We start from the raw sequence: 9,680 nt of genomic DNA, 5'->3' as shown, positions 1-9,680 counted from the left end.
GTGGTCATAACTGGAGACAGTGTTGCCAGATCTTCAATATATTGAACTCATTGGAAAGGTATTTTGATGACCTATCCAATGATGGGTTGGATAATGGATCCGGACATAATTTACATACACTTAAGTGAGATCCGGCATCAAAAAAGTACATAAATATCACATAAGTGGTCATAACTTGAGACAGGGTTGCCAGATCTTCAATGTATTGGACTCATTGGAAAGGTATTTTGATTACCTACTTAACGATGGGTTGGATGATGGATCTGGGCATAGTTTACATACATTTAAGTGAGATCCGTCATCAAAAAAGTACATAAACATCACTTAAGTGGTCATAACTGGAGACAGTGTTGCCAGATCTTCAATATATTGAACTCATTGGAAAGGTATTTTGATGACCTATCCAATGATGGGTTGGATAATGGATCCGGACATAGTTTACATACACTTAAGTGAGATCCGGCATCTAAAAAGTACATAAATATCACTTGAGTGGTCATAACTTGAGACAGGGTTGCCAGATCTTCAATGTATAGGACTCATTGGAAAGGTCTTTTGATAACCTAACCAACGATGGGTCGGGTGATGGGTCTGGATATAGTTTACATGCATTAATGTGAAATCCGATTCGCAACTCTGACACATTTTTATACATAACTTTTGAACTACTTATCGGATCTTCAAACAATTCAATAGTGCAGTATGGGGCACCAAACCGGATCGAATGCAACTTATTTGACTCAAATCGGATCAGCCAGTGCCGAGAAAACTTGGCAAGAATTTTGAGCACCAAGGGAATACGCACACACATACACACACACACACAGACATTTGTTCAGTTTTCGATTCTGAGTCGATAGGTATACATGAATATAGGTCTACGAGCTGTTTTTCAAAAGTTCATTTTTCGAGCAGGATTATAGCCTTACCTCAGTGAGGAAGGCAAAACCCGATTTTTTTAAAAGAACTGCAGGATAAAATTTACTTTGAACAGAAAATATATAATTTTTATTTTACTTCAAAACTTCGGTTTTTTTTTTTAATTTTTATATACCTAAAACACTGAATTAACAAATGAATTCTAAATTTATATCAAGAAGTAATTAAAAAAAGTGTGTTCAAAATAATTAAAAAAAATAAAAAAATACAAAAACAAGAATTAATTCTGATGGTTTTTTTTTTTCAAAAAAGGTTTGAAATTTTATCATAAAACGTTTTTAAAATATTATAGAATGAAGAACAAATTATTTTAAAGATTTTTAATATATTTAAATTAAAAAATCATTCATAACTAATCAACGAAAGATTCGAGAAGCTAGCAAAATTTAAACTTTAACAAGGATGAAATGTTTTGCATAGTGATTAAATTCTTGAAAATTTCTCAGAAATGATTTTGAATTAACTAAACGTATTGACCAAACAAGAATGTTACAAAAAAAATAAGATTGTAATAAAATCTTTTTATAAAACTCAACTTTTGTCCTTTGGACCTTAAGTGTTTCCCCGGGCAGACGGTAATAACTAAAATCATGTCAATTCAATAACAAATACTGTTAAAATAACAAAATGTGTTATGGATTCTTCTTGAAAAATCAATTTTTGCATAAGAGTTGAATTACAGTTTATGTTATCATAACAAAATTTGTTTTTAGTCTGATATTAATTGAAAGCCAAAACAACTTGGGAATATTTTTTTTTTGTTATGGAAGAATAACTCCAACTGTTAATGGGATGATCGGATTAGTTGTTCAAATAACAAAAAATAATAAAAAAGATTTGTTCAAAGAATAACTGAAAACGTTTTTAGTCTGTTATCACAATAACAATCGAATAACAAAAAAAAAATCTTAATGACGAATAACAAATCTTGTTATTAATAACAAAAAATGTTATTGGTCTAGTATTTTCAAATATCAAAAAATGTTATTCCAAAGTTATTACCGTCTGCTCGGGTCATCTATTTAGCATTTAACCTTTTGATCTTTGTGTTTTTCCTTTTTAATTTGTGGCCTCAAAAAAACTAAATTTACAACCAATTTGATTCTGAACTAAAATAAACGTTATAGCAGATGTATAATTGAGCTTCAATGTTCTGATTAACAAACATAAGGTATTCAGATTAATTACATGCTGATCTTCTTTAATTTATTATTTTTAGATTCGTTGGCTTTTAAAAATTGGGAATAGAATTTGTCAAACTGATTTTTATTGTTTTTTTTTGGCTTTACGCAAATTAATAAAAAAAAAATTCAAATTTGAAAACAAATTATAAAGCAGAAAAAAATAGTACTATAATAGCAATAGAACTACAGTCAGTTTTAATTATATTTTTTTAATAAATGTGTAAAACTAAAATCTATAAAAATTAATTAGAATAAATGCATAACTTTGAAAATGTTTTTGTTGTTTATTGTATTAACGTGACCTCTGTAGGGTCACTTATTATAAAAATGAAAATGTCACAAGCCCTTAAAATATTGTTCAAATTGTACACGGAAGAAAAACAATTATTTTATCATTTAATTGTTGCTCTTGAATTAGAGATCAAGCAAAGCAAAAAAAAGCAGAATCAAAATGAAAATTAATAACAAAAACTGAAGTTGGTTGAGCATAAATCGATTAAAATCATTTGATTGAGACTTTTAAACCTTCATGAGTCCAACAAATGATACAAATTCAAATGAAAATAATCAACATTAAAAAAAATGAAAATAAAAGTCAATCATTTTTTTTAAATATGTAGAAAAACAAAACTGAAATAGAATAAAAATATATTTTAAAAAGGTCAACAAAGTTAATTAAATTCAAATTGTCAAAAGATACTAAAATAGTGATGAGAATTAGAACAATACTAAAAATCACACTGTCCAACTCAGAACTCGCAAAAACACCAAACTAAAGAACAATTTGGCATAAACATGCTCCCAACGCCCCAAAGTTCACCCTGGGTAACAAACATCGCCGCCGTCGTCGATGTTGAAATATTGAATTGTTGAAATTGTAATTTTCAAGTTTCGATTCTGCTGCCTTTCTCTCCCCCTCAACCTACACCACGCTGTTCCAGTTCCAAAAATAAAACTTTCCTGCTCCCGCGTTGAACCTTTTCCAGGACGACGACTTCTCGGAGGTGGCAGAGCCACGATTTGTTTTGATTTATCATTATTGCCGCCAAACTGGAAGAGCGAGTTGCGAATAACCGATAGCCCCGAGCCCGAGGAAAAGTTTTCAACAGTTTTTTTTTTCTTCTTCTGTTGTTTCATTTTCAGTGTTTTCCACCAAGTTGCGACTGCTGCTGCTGCTGTTTCAGGTCGGAACTTTTCCCAGTGTGCTCATTTGAGCGTTTTTTTTTCCCTCCGTGCCGAGCGGAGTTTATCCTTTCGTCGAGCAGTTTTTCCTTCGCTTTCCTTCTGGGTGCACCCTCTCGAATGTTGATAGAATGTATAACAAATTATATTTTTCTTTCTTCCTTTTTTATGGTTGAATAATTTCTTTCGGAATAGTTTTTCCTGCAGCTGAATCTTCCTTCTTATCTGCTGTCTCTGCTCTGCGTTGCGTTGGCATGGGGAGGAAAGTGTATGGATTTCAGTTTGGCCATTTTTTCTCATAACTCTCTTTTTTCGGGGGAGGGAAAAATTTCGGGGCCAGACGACCGTCCAGCCGGAGAGAGATTTGTTCAGACTTTCATTCATGGCAATCGCAGTGGCAGTGGCCAAGGTAGGATTTTTTGCTGTTGGCTTCGGCTCAGAAAAGTTTTCAGCCTGTTGGCGCACCTCCAAAAAGGATGGAACTGGTCTAATCATGTTGAAAGATGAGTTTTCTACTGGAAAAATTGGCAGATAAGGGCTTCGAAAAAGAGCAGAAAGCTTTAAGATTCGGAAAAGGTAAAATGTGAAAACTTGAATTTCAACATAAGAAAAACTTGATTTGCACTACAAGGAGATTCACTCAACAAAAAATCTTGGGGACACACTTTTCATGTGCAGCAGTCGGTCACCACCTCACCCAAAAAACAACTGCATAAAAGAGCCCAAAATTTGCCAGGATTCACCCCCCGTTTTTGTCTATTCCGCTATACTGGGATTTTCCCAGGCTCAGGGATCAAAAGAACATCCCCCAGGAGTCTGAACAAAAGTCTGGACGGTCAGGTTTTTCGGGGACAATTTTCCCGAGCAGAAACTTCCATTTGGGTTTTTGGGTGAAGCGACCTCAGAACGAGCGCAAAGTTTGCCTGTCGTGATAATTTGCTGGAGAAATTTTTGAGCTTTGTGTGCATTTTGGCGCTGCACACATTTGTGTGGTTGTGGTTGCTGAGCAAAAGGTGAAACGAGTCATGGGATGTAGTTGTGAAACTGTGAAAATAAAAAAAAAACTAGTTTTGTAATACCAACCAATCCCCCCTTGGCAAATTAATAAAAACTTCATTACGGGACAATTCAATGACAATTCGATTGCTGCCCGGTATAATTTAAAAAATCCAAGAGCGTAAATTTCCACACTGTGCGATTTTCATTTTGATTTTCATTTCTTTTGTGTCGCCGTTTGTGTGCTTGGGTGCGTGGTTATTATAATTAAATAATGGCATCATTAGTGCACTGCCCACGGGGACGCGCTGTCTTGTTTTTTCATGCCCATTTTCATTTCTTTTGTGCCGCTGTTTGTGTGCTGGGGTGCTTGGTTATTATATATAGGTGAAGGGATTTTATTAAATGATCATTATATTGCATTATTATATTTATTTGACTATATAACCACACTATATTTTACACTTAACACATCATACAAAACACAAATGAAACTGTAAACAGGAGCGTTTGGTATGGTATGTCCACGCATCCTTCCTCCCCTGTAGATTCTGTGAAATGTGATCCGTTCTCAGAATCCTCTCTGCGGTAAACACAACGTAGTAGGGCTGGCCGCTTTAATTTTTGCAATACATTTTCGGGTGTTTTCGGATGTACTGCAATTATTAATAATGACAAGAAAAGTGCTTGGGGCGTAATCTAATCACAAGACTTTCCAGCATGCTTTCATCGGACTGGCTGCGTTTGTGTTAGATTAGATTAGATTAGATTAGAGCGTAAATTTCCAAACTGTGCTCCAAGGCTACGTCCATACCATCCCGGGAAATTTGGGAGAACTTCATTGCACCCTTCTCATTATGGCTTATTGGTTTTAAACATCATTACTGGATAGGAAAAGGTTTACATAAAAATAAATAATAACACAAAGTAATATTAACTACATAAAAAGAAAACTGGTCCTGTTTAAAAATACAAAAAATAAAACTCATAGTACCGTCAACTCAAGCAAATTGGGACTACAGCCCGAATAGAGACAGCAGTTTTTAGAGCAGTTTTTAAAACAGCTTTCCCAATTTGCCCCAAGTGTCCTGATTCACCCCAGATGATGGTAAAATTTTGGTTTAAAAAAACCTGTTTTTAACTACTCTTTTTTAAATATTCGATTCAGTACGCAACTAACCCTTAAACAAAATGATCAAAAGTCTCAATGTTATCAAAAAAAAAAAAAAACATTGAAAAACACAAAACATACAAAAATAAAAACAGTATTTTATGCAACAAGTTCCAAAAAGAAGTTTTTTTTTCAGCACAAGTCGTACATTCATCCACCGAGGTTTACCGAGTTGGATAAATACGACAGGTGCTGAAAAAAAAAGTTTTGCAGCGAGTTGCTTATTACAACATTTTTTTCAATTCCGAAAAACGCATTTTGAATGGAATTTTATGTTAAACATTCATGCGTTAAGTAAATTCACCGTTCTGAATTAAACAATACTGAAAATTGTTACTTTTTGATACAAGTGTTGAAAAGTTCAACTTTTCAGAACCCATTTTATTGATTTTCAAATCTGTTATTTTTGGGTATTAGAAATAGGCTGTTTCCAGAAGGACAGGAAAAATGACAGTTTCATAGCGTGATTGCAAAAAATATCTTTATGCAATCCCGCTTTGAAACTGTGAATTTTTCCTGTCCTTCTGGAGAAACGAAACGGCCTACTTTTAGCTACAAAAATAACTGATTTGAAAATCAGTTATGTTATCAGTGCTGAAAAGCCGAACTTTTTAACACTTGTATCAAAAAGTAACATTTTTCAGTATTGTTTTGTTTTGAACGATGCAAAACGTTGCATAAACTTCTATTTCAAACTTACAGAAAAAGGTGCGTTAAAATAAATTGTGAACAGAACAATTTAATTTTAAGCATTAAAGTTTAACCTATAGTTTCTAAGATATCGCGAGTTAAAAAATGAAGGCTGGTTAGATGTCACTGAGAAAAACCAAATTTTGCACAAAATTTAAATAAAAAAGTTTTCGGAAATTGCATAAAACTGAAAGAAAATAATAAAAAAAAAATCATTAAGGGACCATTAATCAACCACGTGGACACTTGGGGGAGGGGAGTTAGGCGGTTGTCCGCGTTCATACAAAAAAGATTACATTTGTATGGAAATTGTCCACGATAGGGAGGAAGCGGGGTTGATATTTCCAAAAAAAGTGTCCACGTGTTTGAAGTAATTTTCAGTTGCAAATTTGCATCGAAAAATTATTTTTAAATTTTTGTGTGTCATTATTATTATTTCTTCTAAAAACAGCATTTGAAAAATATTTCCACTACCAGATTTTGCACCATCCTAATTTTGAGCGTAAAAAAAGTCAAATAGAAAAATCGAGAATGTTTTTCACGTCAACTGTGACGAAGACACCAAATGAATCAAAAAAACCATTCTCAGATTTTCGAATTTGTACATGCCCATTTTGAATGACAAGCTCTCAATATTGTATGGGGACTTGTATGGCAAAAATAATTATGCAAAACGGCTTCTTTTGACAAAGGAAATGCATGGAGAAAAAATCATACAAAAAATAAAATACAAAGAAAAATCGATTCGCGAAAACGAAGAGCCTAAGCTAATGAAGCTTTTTATTTTGCAAAACGAATTTCGATGAATTGTACCAAAATTATAGTTAATTATTTGATGTTTTCTAATTTTTTTTAGTATTTCATATTTATACTTAGCGAAGAATTTTTAAGGAAATTTTAAAAATTCTCAGACTAGACGATAATAATGTCTGATTTAGACCGTTGCAAATATTTTTCAAAGTTTTTGGAAATCAACTTAAAGTTTTTTTTTGAATGCAAAAAACACACTTCAAATAAAATAGAAAACCAATTTTTACGCAATATTTTTTTGTTACCTTCAAATTATTTTAATTTTCCTTACTTATTTCTGAAAGAATGCAAACACCATTCAAAATTATGAAATAGAAAATGTACTGTTTTTAAAAACTAGGTTTAAAAAGTTGTTTAAGGAGATGTTACTGTTTGAAAGAATGTAAGAAACAGACCACACACAATTTATTTTAAATCTTTATTTTTTCAAATTAAAATTTATATTTCAGGAGATAAAAAAGTAGTCTTAAATTAAAGCTACTGCAATAAATTACAAAGTTTATGGCAAACCTTTGCCGGGAACCGTGGTGTAGGGGTTAGCGTGATTGCCTCTCACCCAGTCGGCCTGGGTTCGATCCCAGACGGTCCCGGTGGCATTTTTCGAGACGAGATTTGTCTGATCACGCCTTCCGTCGGACGGGAAGTAAATGTTGGCCCCGGACTTACCAAAAGGTTAGGTCGTAAGCTCAGTCCAGGTGTAGGAGTCGTCTTCCTAGGTCCTGCCTCGGTGGAGTCGCTGGTAGGCAGTTGGACTAACAATCCAAAAGGTCGTCAGTTCGAATCCCGGGGTGGATGGAAGCTAAGGTGTAAAAAGAGGTTTGCAATTGCCTCAACAATCAAGCCTTCGGACACCTAGTTTCGAGTAGGAATCTCGCAATCGAGAACGCCAAGGCAATGCTGTAGAGCAAATAATTTGATTTTTTTGAATTTGTTAAAAAAAAATAGTTATTCGCAAAACGTTTCGGGAAAGTAAAAATAGAAGAAAATTGTGGTTTGCTGTCAAAAGATCAAACTTTCGTACATGTTTCTAATGGTTACAAAAATATACACCAACTGTTGTCAAACGAACGGGGTCACTTTTTAGTTTGTTTTGATAGTGTGCGTGAGCGCCGTGTAAAAAGTGACAGTTCGTCACTTTTTAGTTTGAATTTGACCAACCAACGGGGTACAAACTAAAAAAGTGTCAAACAAAACAGTGACCAACCACCGGGGGTTGAGTGTAGTTTTGTTTTGTTGTATACGACCGATCTACGAAAATGCATTACAGAAATTTGCTCAATTTTTCTGATATCAAGAAATATTTTTCTCCGAACACAAAACACTTCAACACTTACTCAAATTAACCAAATATTCCAGCACTTTAAACCTTTCCCTCTATTTCCCACTCCTCCCCGCTTCAAAATGCATTAAAAGAACCGGATCGAAATGTCATAAATTTACTCACTACCCAAAAATCGATTGTCCCACGATGGCTCTGTTTTTCTTGGCTCCTTCCCAGCACAAAGTTCAGACGACGCCTGCAGCCAGAACCTCAACCAAGAGAACAATGTCAAAACCAAGGCCCGGAAAAAAGCCCCGGTGAAAAGTGCTCGAAAATTTCCTTGAGCCACCCCGAAATGTGTGAATATGAACGATGAGAATGGTGAAAAGATAAGATGTGGTGATTCGTTGCTTTTTTTTTTGGTGTGTGTGCTGAAATTTGCATACTTGTGTGTCAGTGTGTGAGTATTTCTTGTACTAACATAGATTGGAGCAAAAATCGAAGCCCAAAATTTATGCCGCTGTGACTTGAGAGGGCAAATTTTCGGGGACGAACCGGAGGGCAGTCTATTAAGCCTCAGAGTCCATTATCCTTTTGGGGCTTTGTCAGCTGAAAATTTGGCATGGAGAATATAGGATGTGTCTCTACTTATGAATTTCGATCGTGACTCAGAGTGGAAAAATGTAGAAACTATGAGGAGCTTTCTATCTGACCTACTAAAGCTAGACCATGAATAGTATGTTAAATCTACTTTAAATCATTAATTTGAGGTGCTAAGCCATGTCAGGTCAGGACTGCCAGATCTTCAATAAATATAATGAAGTGTTGCCAATACTTTCAACATTTTCAACACCAATAAGAAATGAATTTTAGTCAATATGAATAAGACCAATTTTTCTGATATTTGAAATGATAAGGTAAAAAACAGCTAACTACGCTGTCTCAAAGCCATAAAAAAATTGAGAACAAGATTCCAACTACTTCCAAATTCCTTCAACCAGGTCAAATCCAATTTAGCAGCAGCTTGTGCTGCTAAACCATAATTAGCGCGCATAAAAAGCTTAAATTAGTGATAAGTAATTTTAATTATGAATACCATAAAGGAAAATAATGAGCCATCAGCCCAACCCCCCAACGGATCGTCCTTTTGCGTCAGCTGCAAGCACTTTATTGTGGCTTTCGGATCTCATCGTTCTTAAAACTGGAGAAGACAACGCCAGGCTGAGTTGGACACAGCGAAATCCATCCATCCTTGGCTTCCGTAGAAAACACTCGACACCGGGTTTGAGCATAAAAACCACAACGAAAGATTAATTCCACACCTTTTCATAATTTTTAATTCCTCACTCCCCACTTCCTGATGCTTTTTCAGCCATTTTCCAGGAGAGCAAACCTTAAAAACACGAGTTCCTCTCGTGTTCAACACGTTCTTCGCATCGTGAAAAGC

The sequence above is a fragment of the Culex quinquefasciatus genome, chromosome 2 (genome assembly GCF_015732765.1).
Source record: "Culex quinquefasciatus strain JHB chromosome 2, VPISU_Cqui_1.0_pri_paternal, whole genome shotgun sequence".
NCBI lineage: Eukaryota > Metazoa > Arthropoda > Insecta > Diptera > Culicidae > Culex > Culex quinquefasciatus.
This window is presented reverse-complemented; position numbering follows the sequence as displayed.